General features: G+C 43.5%; 1 protein-coding gene across 8 annotated transcripts in view; it reads left to right on the top strand.

Moving 5' to 3' along the window:
• The window catches only part of ZNF445 (zinc finger protein 445), a 61081-nt gene that overhangs the window by 14188 nt on the left and 24485 nt on the right, over positions 1 to 22408 (top strand). For 3 of the 8 annotated variants that reach the window (XM_061396178.1, XM_061396177.1, XM_061396179.1), the window contains exon 1: positions 17103 to 17812. The exons of the other annotated variants lie outside the window; for them this stretch is intronic. The gene's annotated coding sequence lies outside the window, so the exon portion shown is untranslated. Of the gene's footprint in view, positions 1 to 17102; positions 17813 to 22408 lie in introns of those variants that run through there. 8 annotated transcript variants of the gene reach the window in all.

The raw sequence follows: 22408 nt of genomic DNA, 5'->3' as shown, positions 1-22408 counted from the left end.
CAAAAATAAAGAAAGAAAGCAATTTTCCTATCACTTAGTAAATTACAAAGATTTCAGGAACCCTATGTCAGGAACCAGGATCAAAGACCCAAATATTAGAACAAAAGGTGCTCCTGGTGCTCTTACCACTTAGAAAATTACAAGGACTTAAGGGACTCTGTGCTAGGAACTAGGGGCAGAGACCAATGTGTATTATCTCACATTTCAATTCCAAAAAGGAGAAATCTGAAGGGGAAAAGTGTGGTTGTTCAAAACTTAGTTATTCTGGCTCAGTTCTCTGCTCTCCAGGATTAGGGGTGATAGTCCCACCTTCTGGGTCCACTGGCTTATCAGAGCTCTAGGGGAGTCTTGCTCTCAAACCTCTAAGTGGCTCTGCCCTCGTGGATTCTGTGGGAGTTGTTTGGTCTGTCTGAAACTGAAGTGGTAACCCTGATGATCTCAATCATTCTAAGGGTTATTCTTCCTTTGTCTTGAAGAAGCCCACTTTCACACTCTGTCTTCATTTCTCATTTTACAACTTCAGATGCAGTCATACTGGAGGTTAGGGCTTCAGCCTGTTAATTTAGGGGGGACACAATTCAGTCCTAGCAATACCTCCATTCCCCTGCAATATGCCACCAGTGGTAAGCCTCGATCTGCAACAACCCAGTTATCCTCAGAATTACTTGTTTTAAAAAATTATTTTGAGAGCTCAATAGTTCTGTCGTGTAGGCTTAGTAGATGCAGTGTGTGAGCTTAGTTGCTCCTCAGCATGTGGGTTCCTAGTTCTCCGACCAGGGCTTGAACTTGCGTCCCCTGCATTGTAAGAAGGACTCCCAACCACTGGACCAGCAGGGAAGTCCCTCTCAAGAATTACTTTTCAAAAAAAAAAAAAAAAAGATAAAAGAATTACTTTTCATCCACTGTGTTGACATCCTCATTACTGACCTGACCAACAAGCTGGCCTTGACCAGTCTCTACGTGAGGTCATAGATTTTATGACACGCAAGAAGGGTTGACAACCCTGATGAGATGCAAGACCTGCTCAAAAGTGCAGCTTCTATGAGCCACCTGGGCGAGTCATCAGAGGAGTATCCCTGATAAAGTCAACCAAAAGCTGCTATCCTTGGCAGCTTCCACCAACAAGAAAGAAGCTAACTGTTAGGCCTGTTTGGCTATCGGAAGCAACAGGTACCAAATGTCCTTTATGGCAAGGTTACCTGCAAGACAGCCATCTATGAATGGGGCTCCTAAAAGCAGCAGACTCTAGAGGTTGTGCTAGATGCGTTGGCATGGGCCCTGTCATTGGGACCAATGATGCTTGCCAGCTCTGGAGCTATGTATCGTAGAGACTTACGTGATAATTGGAGCCTACAGGAACAAGAGACTGCTATTTGGATACATAGGCCTCTTGAGTTTGGGACATGTGAATACTAAAGGCAGCTGCCAGAAACACCCCCTTCAAATGGCAACTCCTAGTTGGCTTTTGGCCCTAATGAAAACAGAGCTCCTGACTACCAAAGCCCTGTATGTGACCTTAAGACCCGAGTTGCCCATCCTCACATGAGTACTCACTTATCTTATTAATAAAATAGGACAGGATTAACAAAGTGCTATCATTAATATTACATCCCATATCAAGCCTCAGTGGGATTCCAGGGGTGGGCCAACTCCGTGAAGCAGCTGCCTTTCCGGAAAGGACTGAACAGCCTGCAGAGAGCGCTCTCACCACACCCTTAGTGAAGTGCAGTGCACGGGTCAGAGATGTTCCAGTTGATGGTATGGTTTGTGTTTGCATCTTTTCTTAGTTTTCACATTTTGGGACAAAGCGTCCTGGGTTCAACCAATTCAGTGTGAATCTTTACCTCTTTCAGCAACACTGAGTATAGCTGCTAATGCCTCTGGGTGGTCGCCTGCCTGATCCTTCCTGTAGGCAAATTACCCACAACGTATTTCATAATTGCTCTCTATAGAGTTGCCTGCTTCATTTTTTGGGTCTCAAACTTTCTTCTCAGTCCAGAGGTTATTGTGGAACTTAACAATAGAACAGTCATCTTAGGCTTGGGAAGTCATTTCAAGACAGTCATACCCTCCCCCAAGGAAAAATCACCAGCAGTTACAAGCAGTTAGTGGTCCAGGAAGATTGAGCAATGACACACCCAGCCCTAACCACGATACGGGTGGAACATTAACCCAAGGGTGACCAGAATGGACCATAAAAGAAGCCCAGTTTCTCTCCCCCACCGGAGGCAGACACTTCTGGGTCTCTCTTGCTGCTCCCTTGCAGTGTACTCAGTAAATCTCACTTGGTACCCTCACTTCTGACTCAGTAAATCCTTTTACCAAGTGCTGGCCCATCACCACACCCCTTGACAGTTACCATTCAGTATCCCTGCCATCCAACAACACTTGGGATACAGCAATAAATAAAAACAGATTTTATAGTCTCTCTTTCCCATTCCTATTACCTGACCCAAAGATGGATCCCTTACCCATTACCGATAGAGATTCAGCTCTCCAGGAGAGCCTTCCTGATACTGTCTTTATCCCTGGATCCAAAGGCATACCATCATCTTTTTGGAGGAAGACAGAGGAGGGCTTTTAGAATGTTAGGGATGGAGGAAGGATGTGTGTGAGTTCCTGGCAGGGGAGGAGAGGCTGAATTCCACTTTAAAATCTTTTTAGTACTACTTAAAGTATCAGTATTTCTTTGCTATGTTAAAAAGTACTTTAAAAATTCAAACATCATCTTTGTAAAAGAGAACACATTTTTTGATTCCTTGTTTTCCCCCACGAAGCAGGGCTGAGTTTGTGACCAGGAGTGGAAAATCCCATTGTAGGGTAAGGGAGTTAGAGAAGACGAGGTTCGAAAAAAGAACGAGACCAGCATTTTACAGGAACAGATCACCTTTAATGAGGCGAGAAGGGGCAGCAGGGAGATTAGTGAGCTGCTGCACTAACTCAAGAAAAGAGTAAGTATATATAGGCATATATGTGGAAAGCTACTGTATTAAGGGGGCCTGTCCTCTAAGGTGGTTCGGAGTAGTTATCTCTTTAACGGCTGGGGCAAGGAATTTTGGAGATCAGCCAGAGGCTGGACCCGCTGGGAGCTGGGCCAGAGGCTGGACCCGCAGGGAGCTGGGCGTAATCAGCCTTAATGTCCATTTTTTTTTCCGGGTGAGACAGTTCTTTGTTTTGCATAGAATGGTGGGGAGGACCTGGAGGAGGGTTTTAACTCCAGGCTATTTTGAGCCAGGTAACTTTCCTTCACCCATCAGGACAGTTTTCTTTCTGTCACTTGGCCACAGCTAATTCTCAGTTGTACACTCTGATCTTTCTTTGGCCACAGTCCAGAGCCCCCCCACAACTCCCACCCCCGCCTCAATATACCAAGACTTATCTCTTCACATTTCCAAATAGGAGGTAAAGGAAATTCCCTGGTGGTCCAGTGGTTAGGACCCCACGCTTCCACTGCTGGGGCCTGTGTTCTGTCCCTGGTCAGAGAACTAAGAGCTCCAAAAACCCTGTGGCAAGGCCAAAATCAAACAAACAAAATAAGAGGTAAAAAAACAGGGGAGGTAAAACTTTCCTCCTTTTTCAAAGTCAAAAGCTAATGTGTTATAAATTTGAGAACAAGCAAATGAATAAAACCCTTCAGCAACGCTGCAGGGAATCTGTGTAAAAGGAAGGATCCTTCATCCTCAGGTTGTCAACCCTAGCTACACTTTGTGACCATCTGGGTAGTTAAAAAGAAATAGGAAAACCTAGGCCCCACCCACAGTTTTGCATTTAATTGAGAAACTACTCAGGGGATTATGCATGCATTTGCAGTCACTCAGCTCTGTCCAACTCTTGGCGACCCCATTGAATGTAGCCTGCCAGGATCACCTTTCCATGGGATTTTCCAGGCAAGAATACTGGTTGTTGTTCAGTTGATCAGTCATGTCTAACTCATTGTGACCCCAAGGACTGCAGCATGCCAGGCTTCCCTGTCCTTCACAGAATACTGAAGTAGGTGGCCATTTTCTCCTCTAGGGGATCTTCCTGATCCAGGTATCAAACCTGTGTCTCCTGAGTCTCCTGCATTAGCAGACGGATTCTTTACCATCTGGGAAGCCAACACAGGGGATTATCAGTTCAATTCAGTAGCTCAGTCATGTCCGACTCTTTGCGACCCCATGGACTGCAGCATACCAGGCTTCTCTATCCATCACCAACTCCCAGAGCTTGATCAAACTCATGTCCATCAAGTCGGTGATGCCATTCAGCCATCTCATCCTCTGTCGTCCCCTTCTCCTCCTGCCTTCAATCTTTCCCAGCATCAAGATCTTTTCAAATGAGTCAGCTCTTCACATCAGGTGGCCAAGTATTGGAATTTCAGCTTTAACATCAGTCCTATCGATGAACACCCAGAACTGATCTCCTTTAGGATGGACTGATTGGATCTCCTTGCAGTCTAAGGGACTCTCAAGAGGCTTCTCCAACACCACAGTTCAAAAGCATCAATGCTTCGGCGCTCAGTTTTCTTTCTTTTTTTTTTTTATAAAGTTTTATTAAAGTATAAAGGAGATAGAGAAAGCTTCTGGCATAGGCATCAGAAGGGGGCAGAAAGAGTACCCCGGCGCTCAGCTTTCTTTATAGTCCAACTCTCACATCCATACACGACTACTGGAAAAGCCGTAGCGTTGACTAGATGGACCTTTGTTGGCAAAGTAATGTCTCTGCTTTTTAATATGCTGTCTAGGTTGGCCATAGCTTTTCTTCCAAGGAGCAAGTGTCTTTTAATTTCATGGCTGCAGTCACCATATGTAGTGATTCTGGAGCCCAAGAAGATAAAGTCTCTCACTGTTTCCATTATTTCCCCATCTATTTGCCATAAAGTGATGGGACTGGATTCCATGAACTTTGTTTTTGAATGTTGAGTTTTAAGCCAGTTTTTTCACTCTCCTCTTTCACTTTCATCAAGAGGCTCTTTAGTTCTTGCTTTCTGCCATAAGGGTGGTGTCATCTGTGTATCTGAGGTTATTGATATTTCTCCTGGCAGTCTTGATTTCAACTTGTACTTCATCTGGCCTAGCATTTCACATGATGTGCTCTGCATAGAAGTTAAATAAGAAAAAAAAAAAAAAAGAAGAAGTTAAATAAGCAGGGTGACAATATACAGCCTTGATGTACTCCTTTCCCAATTTAGAACCAGTTCATTGTTCCATGTCCAGTTCTAACTTTGCTTCTTGACCTGCACACAGATTTCTCAGGAGGCAGATAAGGTGGTCTGGTATTACCGTCTCTTCAAGAATTTGCCACAATTTGTTGTGATCTACACAGTCAAAGGCTTTGGTGTAGTCAATGAAGCAGAAGTAGAATGTTTTCTGAAACTCTCTTGCTTTTTGATGATCCAGCGGATGTTGGCAATTTGATCTCTGGTTCCTCTGCCTTTTCTAAATCCAGGTTGAACATCTGGAAGTTCATGGTTCATGTATTGCTGAAGCCTGGCTTGGAAAATTTTGAGCATTACTTTGCTAGTGTGTGAGATGAGTGCAATTGTATAGTAGTTTAAACATTCTTTGGCATTGCCTTTCTTTGGATTGGAAAGCAAACTGATCTTTTCCAAGCCAGGAGATTATATTGAGCAGCAAAAATTAAAAGTCAGTGATTTACAGTAACAGTTTTTTCCTACTCAAAGCCTGGTATAGGAACACAACGTGGGCACATTTGCGAGTTTCTCAAGAAATAGTCTTGTTGCAGAAGTCGGACCATTGAGAAACTAAGCACCATACTCAGAGGGTTGGAGAACTCAGGTTTATTAAGCCAGCAGTCCCAGATAAGCTAACACCCTCTAGTTCTGGGGCCTTCCAAGTTCAGGGTGAGCTTCATTCTTATGGGGTCAGTACACACAATTACAGTTGGCACTGGTTGATTGGTTACCTGGTTGCTATGGGCTACGGGCAGTTACAGAGTGTGGAAGTTGTTATGGGTTATGTGCAGGGAATTTCCAAACAGAAACTCGTAGAAGCAGAAACAGAACATTCCATACTTATCAGAACATCTTATAACTATAAGATGCTAGGTCATCTTGTTCCTCTCAGTGCAGCCAGTATCTTACAGAAGCAGAATGAGCATGAAGTTATTTCTAGCTGAGTCTAAGTTTTAAGTTTTCCTCTTCAGTCTTTACCAGCTTCCAGAGAGCTCCCAAAGGGGAATCTGCAGTTTAACAACCGGTTAAACCAGGGTAACCCCAAGTGATTTGTATTCATATGCACATTCAAGTTGGAGAAGCTCTGCCCTGGCTCCTGCCAAGTCAAGCAGCCCAACATGAAGGGAAGTAAAGCTCTCAGGAACCAGAGTTCCAAGGACAGGCTCCCAGCAGAGGAGGGGAGAGATCGCCTTGCTGCAGGCTCTGTGTGTTGACTCTCAGAGAAATCAGGTAGCAGCAGAGGTGGGCTGAGCTTCAAGAAGCTGGGCAGGACTTCAGAACAGAGCTGCTGTCTGAACAGAGCAGAAGGGGGAGTCTGCTCTTGAGTTCTGCAAACGCTGGAGGGCTGATCTGCTGAATCTGTTGGACCACAGCAGTCCGGGTGCTGTCCATGTTAGCTGCTGTCCTGCTGAGTAGTGCTAAGTTGCTTCAGTCGTGTCCAACTCTTTGCAACCCTGTGGACTGTAGCCCATCAGGCTCCTCCGTCTATGGGATTTCTCCAGGCAAGAATACTGGAGTGGGTTGCCATTTCCTGCTCCAGGGGATCTTCCCAACCCAGGAATTGAACCTGCATCTCCTGAATTGGTTCTTTACCACTAGTACCACCTGGGAAGTCCACCCCAAACACAGAACCTGCTCAAGCTCCTCTTTGATGGGAACATTTTGTTCTCAGACAAAACAAAAAGCTCTTTTCGGTGGATGGTTATGAATGTTCAGCACCCCCAGCCCCACTCCAGCTGTCCCAGCCACCTTGAGTTCCACCCCTGTGGAGACCAGTTATCAGGAACATTATTTGTCCCACAGTAATCAGTACCAAGGTTGCAAAGAACTGTTGACTTATAGAAAGACACACGATGAAAGAATTGTGAGTTGGAGTTTTATTTGGGGGTCTTTTTGAAGATGAAAGTCCAAGAAAGAGCCCCTCAGTTGGCTCTGAGGAGCTGCTCTGAAGAAAGAGGGGAGAAACCAGTTTATATATGATTTTGGCAAGGAAATACATGTAGTCAAGCATATGTCTTGGTGGGTGTGTGTTAGTCTTTTGCAACCTTTGCAACCCTGTGACTCTTTGCAACCCTGTGAACTGTAGCCCACTTCTGTCCATGGAATTCTCCAGGTAAGAATACTGCAGTGGGTAACAGCCATTCCCTTCTCCAGCAGATCTTCCTGACCTAGGGATTGAATCTAGGTCTCCTGCATTGCAGAGGATTCTTTACTGTCTGAGCCACCTGGGAAACCCACATGTCTTGGTACAAAATTTCAAATGCATATATCAAAAGAAGAAAATATGGCAGATCATACAGAACAGATGTCTCAAGTTAATGGTTTTAGTGCATTTCTATGTATGGGAAGATTAAAAAAAAAATCCAGGGCCATTAAAATTCTTCCTGAGATATACATCTAACTATCTATGGGGTTGGGCTTCCCTTGTGGCTCAGCTGGTAAAGAATCTGCCTGCAATGTGGGAGACCTGGGTTCGATCCTTGGCTTGGGAAGATCCCCTGAAGAAGGGAAAGGCTATCCACTCCAGTATTCTAGCCTAGAGAATTCCATGGACTGCATAGTCTATGGAGTTGCAAAGAGTTGGACATGACTGAGTGACCGTTGCTATCTATGGGGTCTGTTTTTAACTGTCAGGTCAGCAACTACAGTGGGTTACAACTTAACCCTTGCAAAACTGGGTGGTGAGCAATGCTCTTTGGCTTAGTGATCCTCATTTTTCTGTGTCCACAGAACAAAGAGCTTTATTTTGGATCTGGGGAATTGCAATTTGGGAGACACAGTCTTGGGTAAAACCAAAAGAATGTTCCAAGGAAGAGAAAGAATCAGGGGCTTATAAAGGCAGAAACCATGAGATTGTTAAAGTTGTAAGAATTATGATTGGGTATGTAAAAAAGTAAAAATGTAAAAAAGGAATATTTGCCCTTAAGGGATAGACTGTCATAAGTTATTTAGGGAAAGGTTCTGATAAGTATCTTGGGTTTCTGAAATATTGTGTAGATGTTCTGTGTGCCTGCTTTAAGTCAATAAGCGGTCAAAAGTTCAGATCCCATCCTGGCTGAGATGGGTATAAGTCCTACTTCCTCAATGCCCTCTTGTCTCCATGTGAGTGAGTGCTCTTAGCAATACTGACTTCATTTTTATTTTCTTTTCACATATTTCAGATGGAAATTAATGGACATATTAGGCATAGACGAACAGTTCCTATCTTCCTTTTGGGTGTGTTGGATATTTTCCAGTTGCACTCTGTCCCCCACTGCTGCCCCACAACCACCATATTCACTCTTGGTTCTTCTGAACCCTGCCTTAAGACTTGGGAAGCTGACCTTCTTGGACTGCCCTCCAGCTTCCAGTTGGGTTATGCCAGTGGCAGGCCCTGACAGATCAGAAGGAAGCTCAAGTTTAGGAACTTGCTCCCCCAGATCACTGTATGCTGGACTGTGGATTGAGTATGTCCCTAAGCTGAAGGCTACAGCTTCTGTCAGGTAGTCTGCTTCTAGAGGTGGTAATAGCTTCCTGTTAAAAAACAAAATTCAATGGAATAAATTTTAAAGAGCTTGTTGGCTTTCTTCAACAATTCATGAATCAGCCAGCCTAGCAGATAGAAAGGAGCGCAGAGGAGGTTTACAAAACAAAAGACTAATAGGCAGAAGGGAGCAGGAATGAGGAAGTTATATAAGGCAAAAAAAAGTGGGTTGATTATAAGGTTACTTTCCTTTATAAGGGAATGGCAAGGGTCTATCAGGTAGATTACCTAACTAATGCTGATCAGGAAATTTCTGATGGATTGGAACTAGTTTTAACATTTCAATTCTGGCAGAGTCAAAGCTTTTAGTTAAGTTTTATTTTGATGGCTTGGCACTTAGCATGAGCTACTCCATTTTGGGCCTGTTGTTTTGTTTTTACCATTTCAAATATCACTAGCCTTGAGGTTTTGTACCATGTCCTTAACAATTATACTTTTTATATATCACCCCTTGAACCCTCCTTAGTTATACTGTGCCTTTGGTTTCTCTTCCATCTCATCAATAGCTCTCTTGCCAGGATCCACTCTCTGTTTCCATCCTTGGTGGCTGGGACATTGAAAAAGAACCTAAGGTGGTTCAAACAAGTGGAGCAGAGCCTCAGGTCAAAGATGGAACATCCCTCCTACTGAAAAATCAGTTTGGGAACATGGTGAGGCCTGGCACTAGGATGCATCTACCAGAAGACAACCAGGACAGCTTCCTGGCCCCTTGGCACAGCAGCTTGCACGTGTGCTGCAATGGGAGCAGGTGCTCTTTGTAGCATTGGCTCTACCCCCTCCCCGTTCTCTGGTGTTGTTGATAGAGGACATTTGCTCCTACAGGCACTAAGCAGTCTCTTGATGTGGCTTCAGTCCTTCTTCAAGCAGCCTCTGTACCCCCAAACCTACTCCTCCAGGATTCCACAGATTGGCAAATAACACCACTTCCTCAATCACTAGGTGAGCCTTGTTAAAGCTCACCAATGGGGCTTTTAAAGACCAGACAGCAGGCCCAAAATGGAGTAACTGATGCTAAGCTCCAAAATAAAACTTAAAGTTTTGGTTTTGCCAGAGATGGAATTTTAAAACAATCCCAGTCTATCAAGAATTTCCTGATTAGCACTATCCTTTATAAGGAAATCAACCTTGCAACAACCCATATCTTTTTGCCTAGTATAGTTTCCTTGTTCCTGCTCCTTTCTGTCTATAAACTCTCTTGCCTTGCATAACTCTTTGGAGCTCATTTCAGTCTCATAGATTGTATGCTGTCTGACTTATGAGTTTAAGGCCAATAAGATCTTTAAAATTTTCTTCACTGAATTTGTTCTTTAACAGTTTTAGTGATAAGAATAGGATCCAAGGGAGTCTACTAACATCCTCAAGGACAATGAAAAACACAGGCACTGGCACCACTGAAACCTTTTTTGGGAATGCAGAGTCTGATTTCCTGGACCAGGGATCGAACCTGTGCCCCCTGCAGTGGAAGTTAAAATTCCAGTCACTGGCTGCTGCTGCTGCTAAGTCGCTTCAGTCGTGTCCGACTCTGTGCGACCCCATAGACGGCAGCCCACCAGGCTCTGCCATCCTTGGACCACCAGGTAATTCCCTCTTGCTGCTTCTGAAGTTCATGGGTAAGCTTCTCTTGAATCTGAGTTCCCCCTTTGCATCTGAGCTTGCTGCACTCATCGATTTTCCAGTCCAGGGTTAACAGGGCAGCCTGGGCTAACAGGAGGCTCTAACAGAGCACCAGTTCTTAGCTCTTGGTCAGTCCACAGTACCATTTCTTTGGTTACCACTGGCATCCACAGGTCTGTTTCTTCTTTAGTTATTGTTGGTTTCTTCTGATATACATACACATTAGTTAAAAGAAAAATAGATTTATTGTTAATGGGAATCTTGGAAGGCCAAGATGCAAAATATGGGTTTAGACTGAGCACCTAAAAGCTGTTTGAGCTTGCCATCTAGATTGGTTAAGAAGTGGGTCAATATGAGGTTACCCTCCAATCTCCAGAAAATTTTTGTGCATTGAGGAGCCCAGTAAAACATAAAACACTACAAAATCTCCAACCCGGTGGTACATTCCTGTTAGATAGAAATAGACTCCTCAAGTTCAAAAGAACTAAGTGCTCTACCTTCTGACACACCTGCTTATTTTTTGTCTAAGAACTGTGGTCCTAGAAGCTATAGATACATACAAAAATGTCAAAATATTACTAAAGACAACTCGATTTACAATGGCCATTATGGAGAACATTCCATAGTTAGACAAGGTCATTCATTCAAGAAGTACAATTGAGGGACTTCCCTGGCAATCCAGTGGTTAAAACTCTGCACTTCCAATGTAAGGGCTGTGGGTTTGATCCCTGGTTGGGGAACTAAGATTTCACATGCCATATAGCGAGGCCAAAAAAGAAAAAATTAAAATGAAAAGGGAGTAAGACTTCAATTAAAATTATTTTTTTTTAAAAGTACAGCTGAAATCAAGGGTTCCCAAATCAAATCAACCAAAAGGGATACTTATTACTTTAGTTGATATGCAGAAGCCTCCAAAAGGTTTGAAGATTCTAAAATAGCTTCACAGAAAGATTCATTGCAAAAGGCTAATGAAAAGTTAAAGGCACGAGAGGTACTCAGAACCAAAGACTACAAAACTGACGTGACTCCTACCACTCCCATCTATCTTCCTTTACCTGAGTACTCGAAGTCTACTGATCCTCTGTGGATGAGTGGAATCACCTTTTCACACTGAAGAGACTATTAACCAATTAATTTTTATTTCATTTTTTATTTATAGTAAATTTTACTTTTGTTGATTTCCTTTAACAGAATTTCAAAGTAAGTCTGTGTGCTAAAATAAGCAAAAGAAGAGATATCCTAAATCTCATTAACAGATCTTTTTCACACTGTTCCTCTGAGTAGGGCAAAGGGTTTCAGGGTCCCCAGTGGTGACACTTAACATTTTGTCCCTGGAGATTTTACCTATAGATACAGAAAGAACACATAACACCAACATACAAGAATCAAACCATATGAGGGTACCATAGGAAGAAGCTGATACGCTCTGTCCACCTCTTTAGGGTTGTAATGATAATGACTGACTTTCTTTTTACTAAGTTCAATCTTGGGTTTTTTTTTTTTTTTTTTGCTTTTGTTTTAAGTAAAATGTCAGAAGAATACACAGAAGAACTGTACAAAAAAGATCTTCACGACCCAGATAATCACAATGGTGTGATCACTCACCTAGAGCCAGACATCCTGGAATGTGAAGTCAAGTGGGCCTTAGAAAGCATCACTATGAACAAAGCTAGTGGAGGTGATGGAATTCCAGTTGAGCTATTTCAAATCCTAAAAGATAATGCTGTGAAAGTGTTGCACTCAATATATCAGCAAATTTGGAAAACTCAGCAGTGGCCACAGGACTGGAAAAGGTCAGTTTTCATTCCAATCCCAAAGAAAGGCAATGCCAAAGAATGCTCAAACTACCACACAATTGCGCAAACGCTAGTAAAGTAATGCTCAAAATTCTCCAAGCCAGGCTTCAGCAATACATGAACCATGAACTTCCAGATGTTCAAGCTGGTTTTTTTCTAAAAGGTAGAGGAACCAGAGATCAAATTGCCAACATCTGCTGGATCATCGAAAGAGCAAGAGAGTTCCAGAAAAACATCTATTTCTGCTCTATTGACTATGCCAAAGACTTTGACTGTGTGGATCACAATAAACTGTGGAAAATTCTGAAAGAGATGGGAATACCAGACCACCTTACCAGCCTCTTGAGAAACCTGTATGCAGGTCAGGAAGCAACAGTTAGAACTGGACATGGAACAACAGACTGGTTCCAAATAGGAAAAGGAGTCTGTCAAGGCTGTATATTGTCACCCTGCTTATTTAACTTATATACATCATGAGAAATGCTGGGCTGGAAGAAGCACAAGCTGGAATCAAGATTGCTGGGAGAACTATCAATAACCTCAGATATGCAGATGACAGCATCCTTATGGCAGAGACCGAGAAGAACTAAAGAACCTCTTGATGAAAGTGAAAGAGAAGAGTGAAAAAGTTGGCTTAAAGCTCAACATTCAGAAAACTGATATCATGCCATTTGGTCCCATCTGCTGCTGGTGCTGCTGCTATGTCACTTCAGTCATGTCCGACTCTGTGCGACCCCATAGACGGCAGCCCACCAGGCTTCTCTGTCCCCGGGATTCTCCAGGCAAGAATACTGGAGTGGGTTGCCATTTCCTTCTCCAATGCACGAAAATGAAAAGTGAAAGTGAAGTTGCTCAGTGGTGTCTGACTCTTAGTGACCCCGTGGACTGTAGCCTACCATGCTCCTCCATCCATGGGATTTTCCAGGCAAGAGTACTGGAGTGGGTTGCCATTTCCTTCTCCTATCACTTCATGGCAAATAGATGGGGAAACAGTGGAAACAGTGGCTGACTTTATTGTTTGGGGCTCCAAAGTCACTGCACATGGTGATTGCAGCCATGAAATTAAAAGACGCTTACTCCTTGGAAGGAAAGTTATGACCAACCTGGACAGCATATTAAAAAGCAGAGACATTACTTTGCCAGCAAAGGTCCATCTAGTCATGGCTATGGTTTTTCCAATAGTCATGAATGACTGTGAGAGTTGGACTATAAAGAAAGCTGAGCGCCGAAGCATTGATGCTTTTGAACTGTGGTGTTGGAGAAGCCTCTTGAGAGTCCCTTAGACTGCAAGGAGATCCAATCAGTCCATCCTAAAGGAGATCAGTTCTGGGTGTTCATTGGTAGGACTGATGTTGAAGCTGAAACTCCAATACTTTGGCCACTTGATGTGAAGAGCTGACTCATTGGAAAAGACTGTGATGCTGGGAGGGATTGGGGGCAGGAGGAGAAGGGGATGACAGACGATGAGATGGTTGGTTGGCATCACCGACTCAATGGACATGGGTTTGGGTAAACTCCGGGAGTTGGTGATGGACAGGGAGGCCTGGTGTGCTGCAGTTCATGGGGTTGCAAAGAGTTGGACAGGACTGAGTGACGGAACTGAACTGAACTGAAAGTGTCAGAATATGTAAAAATGTTGTACTTACTTAACACAGTAAAAATAGTGGAAGTTTAAAGACTATTCATGAATCCAAGCTGGGCCATGACTACTACTGTTGAGTTTACTCAGTGCACTAATTCCAAGTTTAGCGACCATCAGCAAACTGGCACCTCCAATTAAACCTGTGGGCATCAGTTTCCCAGAGTGGTAGAATCTCATTCCCATGATGCCAGCCAAGGTTCCAGATGTAACTAAGAAAACCTAAATGTTCCTTGGATCTTGAGACAGCTGATAGGCACCCAGGCCTGCTAAACTACCAAAGCGAAGCCGAGTAGCCAGGGATGGGACACTGTCTGCTTTTGCGTAGCTAGTGGGCCCCCTGGGAGCAACCAGTGCTGCATAACCCAAGTCCATATAAAGGCACTATTTTCTTTCACTCTGTCCAGACAGAAGATTAAACTAGGCCTGTACGTCCTTCCTGAAGGACTGCACTGGCTGACAAGAGTGCACATGCCTTGAGCTGGAGAGTTGCCAAAGTTCCTTTTTTTTTTTTTTAGTGTTTATCTGTATTTATTTGGATGTGCCGGGTCTTATTTCGATGTGTGGGATCTTTTAGTTGTGGTATGTGAACTCTCAGTTGTGTCATGTGAGATCTAGTTCCCTGACCAGGGATCAAGCCTGGGCCCCCTGCTTTGGGAGTTCAGAGTCTTAGCCGCTGGGCCACCAAGGAAGTCCCCGAAGTTACCTTTGAAAATAAGACTACCCAAGACTGCTGGCGATCTCCTTTGGGCATCTTCCATTTCTTGGTCAAAGAGGATGGGCCACAGTTAAAGAATCTCCTAAACCCAGGGAGGATCCCCAAAGAATCAAAGGACCCCAAAGAATTTAGAGTCCTCATCTAAACTGTCAGATCTTGACTCGCTTGTGCTTATGTTGCAGTACCCGGCAAAGCCCCAAGATGGAGGCAGAATGGCATAACCTTGAGAAGGATACTCAAGGTCTTCGATCTCCAACACGGTCCCCTTATGGATCAGAAAGAGTTCGCAAAATAGCAATGGATCTTTTAAAAACTATTCTTAACAAAGACCCAACACAGCCAAATCAATAAGTATTTTTTTTTAGGTGTGGAATCTATAAATATTCAGATAGATACAACTAACCTCTTCCCAAATTATCTCAATATCCACCACACAAGTCCTCATTAATAGCAGAAGATCTAATCACCCAGGGGCTAACCATTCCCTGTGATATCAGAGAGACAGCAGTGCTGCTGCTGCTGCTAAGTCGCTTCAGTCATGTCCGACTCTGTGCGACCCCATGGACTGCAGCCTACCAGGCTTCTCCGTCCATGGGATTCTCCAGGCAAGAACACTGGAGTGGGTTGCCATTTCCTTCTCCAGTGCATCAAAGTGGAAAGTGAAAGTGAAGTCGCTCAGTCGTGTCTGACTCTTAGTGATCCCATGGACTGCAGCCTACCAGGCTCCTCCATCCATGGGATTTTCCGGGCAACAGTACTGGAGTGGGGTGCCATTGCCTTCTCCCAGAGACAGCAGTGAGCAATTCAGAAGAGAGATCTTAGTTCCCTGCCCGAGGAATTGAGCCTGGATATCTGAGCTTCCCTCATGGCTCAGATAATAAAAAATCTACCTGCAATGCAGGAGACCTGGGTTCGATCCCTGGGTCAGGAAGACCTCCTGGGGAAGGCTACCCACTCCAGTATTCTTGCCTGGAGAATTCCATGAACAGAGGAGCCTGGCAGGCTACTGACCATGGGGTCCCAAATAATCAGACACAATTGATGGACTAACACTTTCAGTTTCAGCCTGGATGAAAACTAGGAATGGTTAGCCACCAGACCACCAGGGGCTAGGGTCTAGAAGCAAAGTGGCCCTGGATCTTTCCATTTGGAATCAACAATGTCTCAAAGAAGCAAAAACTGTAAAAACAGATACAAAGTTTATTATTAGAGACACAGCACAATGTATGGAAGAGCACACAGAGAAACCATTTAAGACTGAAGCAAGGCAGGAATATGCAGGAATACACTCCTGGAGAGAAAAGGGTACGGGCGTCTGCTGTAATGGCGAGGAGCCTAGTAAGTCACCACACACACTGAGAGGAGTGTGGGTGTCCTGAATGAGGAACAGGGATGCAGTAAAGAAGTGATTTAAATGCCTGATATAGGACAGTCCTTCTGGATCTTTGCTTACATTTGGCCAATTACTTTTGTTTCTTTTTTCACACTTGACTGGTCGTTGGACCCTTCCCAAGATACATGGGCAAATTTTTGCTAAGAAGAATACCGCCGTGGAGGCTTGTGGGTGCAGATCCACACTTATTATAGGCTGGGGCCCCTTCCTTTTTGGCCCCCTCCCTCTTTGACCCCCAAGAAGCCTTCCTGCGCATGTGCAGACAGTGAAGTCTTCCTTGACCTGGGGAGTGGGCACCTTATTTCTATACTTTAGCAGAGCTCAGCTTTTGCCACTAGTTTTGTCCTTGGAGTGTCTGGGTGAGAACAAAGCACCAGTTTTACTCCACTTGACAAATACCAAGTGTCTGACCCAGAGACCCATTGATGTCCTATCTCACCTGTACCAGACCCTGTGTGTGGCTGTTAGCATAACTGATGTCATCTTGGCCACCTCATGCGAAGAGTTGACTCATTGGAAAAGACTCTGATGCTGGGAGGGATTGGGGGCAAGAGGAGAAGGGGACGACAGAGGATGAGATGGCTGGATGGCATCACTGACTCGATGGAGTTGGTGATGGACAGGGAGGCCTGGCGTGCTGCGATTCATGGAGTAGCAAAGAGTCGGACACGACTGAGCGACTGATCTGATCTGGCCCTTAGCGTTTCTCCTGTTTTCTTGCTGACCCTACCCAGGACTGTACTGTGTAGTAAGTCATTTCTCTGTCATCGATAACTTTGTAGTTACTATCAATAGATATTCCTGAAAATCCCATGGCCGGAAGTGCCCAGTAGGCTACAGTCCATGGTGTCGCAAAGAGTTGGACACGACTGAGCGACTTCACTTTCCTTTCCTTTAATAATCATTAGGTCCAGGTTCTATGCTCTATTAGTCCCCAAACAATGATGAAAACCTTCCCTGGTGTATTCCCAGTCTCACAAGACTAGTTAAACATCCATAAATCGTAACTTATGAATGCATCTACCCCCATATTGTAGGTTAACTATAATAAATTGTCCCAGGAAGTCCCTGGCAATCCAGTGGCTGGGACTTTGGGTTCTTACTGCTGAGGGCCAAGGTTCAATCCCTGTTCAGGAAACTGGGATCCTTCAGTCAGTGCAGGATGGCCAAAAAAATAAATAAGTAATAAATATATATTTAAAAATTGTCCCTACAGCCCCTCATTTCTACTGCCTTCTCAGGATAAAACCTCTTTTCATACTCTTCAGAGCTGTTCTCTATCTGCTAAATGGAATGCAGTTTGACTTATGAATTGCTGATTAAAGTCCAGAGATCTTTAAAATTTACTTAATTTCGTTAACAGGAGGAAACATTGGAAGCTGTGGTCAGGAAGTTTGTGTGCCTGTGGACTGGGAATGAGCAACTACTCCTGGTTGTGGTGGTGATGAGGAAAGGGACTGCTGTGAACTCCCTTCGGTTTTGATTCCTCTCCTTGAAGGGGGCACCAGAGAGTAATGAGTCCTTTACAGCTCCTCCTGGGCAACCTGGTCAACTAAATCTTGCTGGTCCCTGATTGGACCCCCGGCTTTGATCCCGTTCTTCCCTAGGGGGAGGGAGCCCTGGAGGGAAGCCCTGCACACACATTGGGAGTGGGGGTAGGAAAACAGGACAAACTGATGGAACTCTGTGGCACGAACAGAAGACAGGCGTCCAGTGCCTTGGGTGGGGGTGTGTGGGGCCAAGCCCCTTGGGCTTCGCTCAGAGGTCTGCCAACAAGGCACTGGGGCCTGGGAGAAACAGAGACGCTGGCCCTCCCAGCTTCCTAGAGAGACCGAGAGGCCTGGGGCGGTGACGCGCGTGCGCGATACGGGCCAGCGAAGAAGTCGGCGTGGGGGCGACTGGTGCGGGCCGGGGCGTGCGGTCAGGGGGCTCAGCGTTTCGCGGCCGCGCGAGTCGGTGAGTCGGGTGACTGCGCGGGTGTCGGGGGCTGCGGTGTGGGCGCGGGGTTCCCGGGTTGGGGGCAGTGAGTGAGGCTCAGCCTGGAGGCTGCGACCCGAGGGGATCTGGCCTGGGAGCCTGACCCGCCGCGGTATCTGCCTGCTCTTCGTCGCCTGGGGCGCGAATTTGGAGCAGTGGTTTCGGTGTTTTATCACTTCTCCCAATTATGCAAACAAAGCGAACTGATTACAGGTAATTAGATGACTTGGGTGATTGTTAAGAAAAGTAGAAGTACCCGCAATTCGTTAATGTTTTTGTCTGGAGGCTTCTTGACCTTTTAAAATGTGTGCATAATTATGCAGACGCTTATACATATACAAATATATTTTTAAAAAAGTGGGGTTGAAATAACTCTCCAGCAGTAAAATACTGCTTTTTAAAAAATATATAGTCCACATATTTTATTTTTAATTGATTAAAAAAATTTGAGGTGTAATCCACAGAGAACATCATGTTGGTTTTAGGGGTACAACATGTTTCCATATTTGTATAGTGCTACTTTTAAAAAGCTTTATTTTTTTAGCATTATTGTGATAAAATACAGATGACATTTACCATATGTAATCATTGATCATTTAAGTCATTTTAAAGTGTAATTCAGTGGCATTAAGTACATTCATCCTATTTTTGAAAACTATGATGTCGTCAACTTGTGGAATGCATTTGTTCATAAATTGGTTAAAATTGGAGCCAGCATTATGATACCACTGAGACATAATTTTGCAAGTATAATTAAAACATTTTTGTTTGCAGTTTATTTTCCATAGTACGCATTACATGATGATGTAAATGCTTAACAAGTGATATGTATTAGGTTGATTGTTTCTGGGTTCCAAATGAAAGAGTAATATATAAAATAGTTTTTAAACACAAGGTACAGCTGTAACCTAAAGCCACTCTTCTGTCTTCTCACTTACCTTGGCCTAAAAACTCAGAGAATGTTCACCTTCCTAAGTAAAAGTAGTGCCAGGAAAGAACCCCATTCTGTTTCAAGCTGTTTGCATTTCAAAACTGAAAACTCATTAATAGTAGGTGGGTTATTATGCACAGAAGTGTCAGAGAGCAGTTTGAGCTGTAATTTGATTTCAGGAATCTTTCCATTTATTATACCCGTGTGTGTAGTTGTGTGTGTTTTTGGGAGCTGATGAATGAGGCTACTTTACATGTTCTTAAGATCGAGGAAAGACTAACAATTTTGGATGAGAAAAGCTAAAAAGATGGGAATGATAAACCGCTGTGTATACTTGTGAGGAAGGGAAACTGATAAAATCATGAAAAATAGAAACTGTGCCACTGTTAAGTTTTCGCTGGCTCCTAGTATCTCGAATTATTAATGCATGGGCAGTCTGATGTCACGCTCCTGAGCAGAAACACTGAAAGTGTGGTCAAATGTAGTGTTACTTTGTAGTCTTCAGTATTTTTAACACCTGAAAGGAGGTTCCTCTGGTGAGTCATCCTGTGCTTCCCAAGATTGAATTTTTGAGCTTACACTTTTCTTTCCCTGATCTTAGATCTCTTACCCTCCTTCAGGCCTTGTTTTATTTTACTGCATAGCACCTGATACTGTTTCTGTCTCATTGTCTATCTTCTCATAAGCTGCTCAAAGCAGTGTATTTTGTCTGCTTTATTGCCTACAGAGACCATAGTGTCTGGGATATAATAGGTGCTTAGTAAATGTTGAATCAATGAAAGAGTGAGTTCAAATTTTAGATAACACTTGACACAAGTTAATCCTTAGTATCTAAGATAGAAAAAAAATTAAGAAAAAGAGAAACAACTCATCTTCAATTTAAAAACCTTTTCATTTTGGGTAACTGTAGACTCACAGAGGGTGTCCGAAGTCTATAGAGTTCCTTTATATCTTTACCTGGTTTGCCTAAAGGTAGAACCTTGCATAAGCATAGTGCAGTCACCGAACCTGAGACATTTGCAGTGGTCCAGTACTGGTAATTAAAGTTCTGGTTTATCGAGAGCTCCTCACTGTCTTGCTGACATTCTTTTTCTGTTCCAGGATCCAGTCTAGGATCTCTCATTCCATTTAATTGTCATGTCTTCTAGCTCCCCTTCAGTCTGTGACAGCTCCTCAGTTTTACATGTTTTTCACAATCTTGACAATTTTGAAATATTTTGTATTTGTAATTTTAGAGTAATCCTCTCATTTGGTTTTGTCAGATGTTCTCCTTCGACTGAGGATGATGTCGATACGTCTTTGAACTGGTGATACTACTCTTAAAAAATATTAATGAAGTATAATTGCTTTAAATGTGGTTCTAGTTTCTGGTGTACAGCAAAGTGAATCAGGTCCGTGTATACATATTTCCCCTTCCTCTTGAGCCTCCCTCCTACCCTTGTGCTCTACAGCAGCGTCCCACCAGCTATTTTACCCATGGAGTATATATATGTCAGTGCTCCCCTCTCAGTTCATCCTGTCCTCCCCTTCCCCTCCTGTGTCCACATGTTCATTCAGTGATACTACTCTTGACCCAGTATTTCTGCCAAGTATCAGCCCTGTAAAGTTACTGTCTGTCCTTTGTAATTAGCCATTATTTAGAGATAGACACCTTGAGACTGCATAGAAATATTCTTTCTTCTCAGCTTTCACCTAATTAGTGTTTCTTGGTGGATCTTGCCTGAGGCAGTTATTATTGTGCCGTCTTCTAGGTGCCTTTCATTTCCGTTCCTTCTGAATCTATGAACTGGCATTCTTTGTGAAAAGAGTTGTACCTTCTCTCCCATTTGTTTATTTACTTAATTATATCACTTACGTCAGTGTGTGATGTTGGGTATTTATTTTGGGGGTTTATTGAAGTGTGTTATTTATTTTGTGGTTTAAATTATTCTAACTTTGGCTATTGGGAGCTCTTTCAAATCAAAGCACCTGTTTCCCCTTACAAGTTCCCATCCTTTTTTTGTGTCTTTCTCTGACTTTTTAAGGCGCCCAAGATACATCTTGTATTTTCATTTCCCCCAACCCTGGAATCAACCATTTCTGCAAGGATTCCTGGTTTCATTTATTATAGAATGGTACTGAGAAACCAAATTTTGGGCACTAGGTTGAGCTGATTTCTTAGTTAGCAAATTGGTGTAAATATTATTTTAACACTGAAATGCTGAAATTAAAAAAAAAAAACAAAAAACCTTTATTTTTGTCTTTTCTGGCCACACCATGCTGTGTTGTATGTGGGGTTCCCTCATCAAGGATCAAACATCTGCCCCTTACATTGGAAGTGTGGGATCTTAACCACTGGATCACCAGGGGAGTCCTTGTTTTAGCATTTTAAATGTGTACCAGAAGCAGTCTTTCTTTAGTTTTTGATGGTTTTAGAAACTTGCTTGCTTATTATCAGTGTGTAAAATAAACCTTATGTACCCTCTCACTGGCAGGAAAACCATGAGAATAAGAGACTATGCAATGAGGATTTTAAGAGGAAATCGTATTAAAACAAAATGACAGAAGAAAATGCCCCTGAAAAATGCTCATGTGATTGCTTGGGGTTTCCTGGGTTCTTTTCCAGGCCATTTTCACTTGGGAATGAAACTGAGTGAAGGGGTGAAGCTCTAGGGGAGAAGAGGCCTGATCCATCTCAGGTTCCTCCCCAGCTTGGGGGCTCACATCTTAAGTCAATGAATGAAGCTTTTCTTCTGTCCTCAAAAGCTGGTTGGGACCTGGGAGGAACCCTGAGGCATTAGGATACCTGAATTTAATTGGGCAGTTTCAGCTCACTGGCCTCCATCTTTACTTACTATGCTGTGGGTCTTTCATTCAGACTTTGAAAGGCCCAGGAAGTCATTAGCTTTTATCCATGTTCATGGTTGCAGAGGCTGGGCTCAAAGGACTGTATTCTTTTGCCATATTCACAGCCAGTTGTCCTCATTTTTCTGCTGTTCCTTCTCATCGTCTCTTTACAAATACTTCACTGACCTCTTTGGACATTTCTACAGCAGCTGCTTCATAACAGGTCAGCTTGGAGGCTTATGTTTGGTGCTAATTTGACTGTACACCCTAGTTTTTAGAGATAGGTCAATTCTTTTTTTTTTTTTTAATTAATTTATAATTTTTTTATTTTTTAACTTTACAATATTGTATTAATTTTACCATATATCAACATGAATCTGCCACAGGTATATATGTGTTCCCCATCCTGAACCCTCCTCCCTCCTCCCTCCCCGTACCAGGTCAATTCTTTATATTTCCCACTGGGTGCATTTCTTCAGAATCTTTCTGTCTAGCCTCCAGTTCATTCTCTTGAGTCTCACTGCTAGATTTCTCTTCACCTGACCGTTATTCTCTTCTCCAGTCTGTTCTGCACATTTGGCTGGGAAAGTCTCTGCCTCTTTATCTGACTCTCAGCTTCCTCCTGAGCGGTTGTTGCTATTCCTGTTGGTGCTGCTGGGGCTCTGCAAGCCTGGAGCCTGCCCCTGACCCTCCGGAAGCACCTTTCCTCTTCAGTCTCCTCTGGTTGTGTCTTCAGGCCCCTTTTTGTAGGCCTGCAGTTCTGTACCTTAGCACTTCTCAGTTTGCCTCTGCTTTTGTTTTTTCTGTATATTTATTTT

This window comes from Bos javanicus, chromosome 22 (genome assembly GCF_032452875.1).
Source record: "Bos javanicus breed banteng chromosome 22, ARS-OSU_banteng_1.0, whole genome shotgun sequence".
NCBI classification, from domain to species: domain Eukaryota; kingdom Metazoa; phylum Chordata; class Mammalia; order Artiodactyla; family Bovidae; genus Bos; species Bos javanicus.
This window is presented reverse-complemented; position numbering and strand designations above follow the sequence as displayed.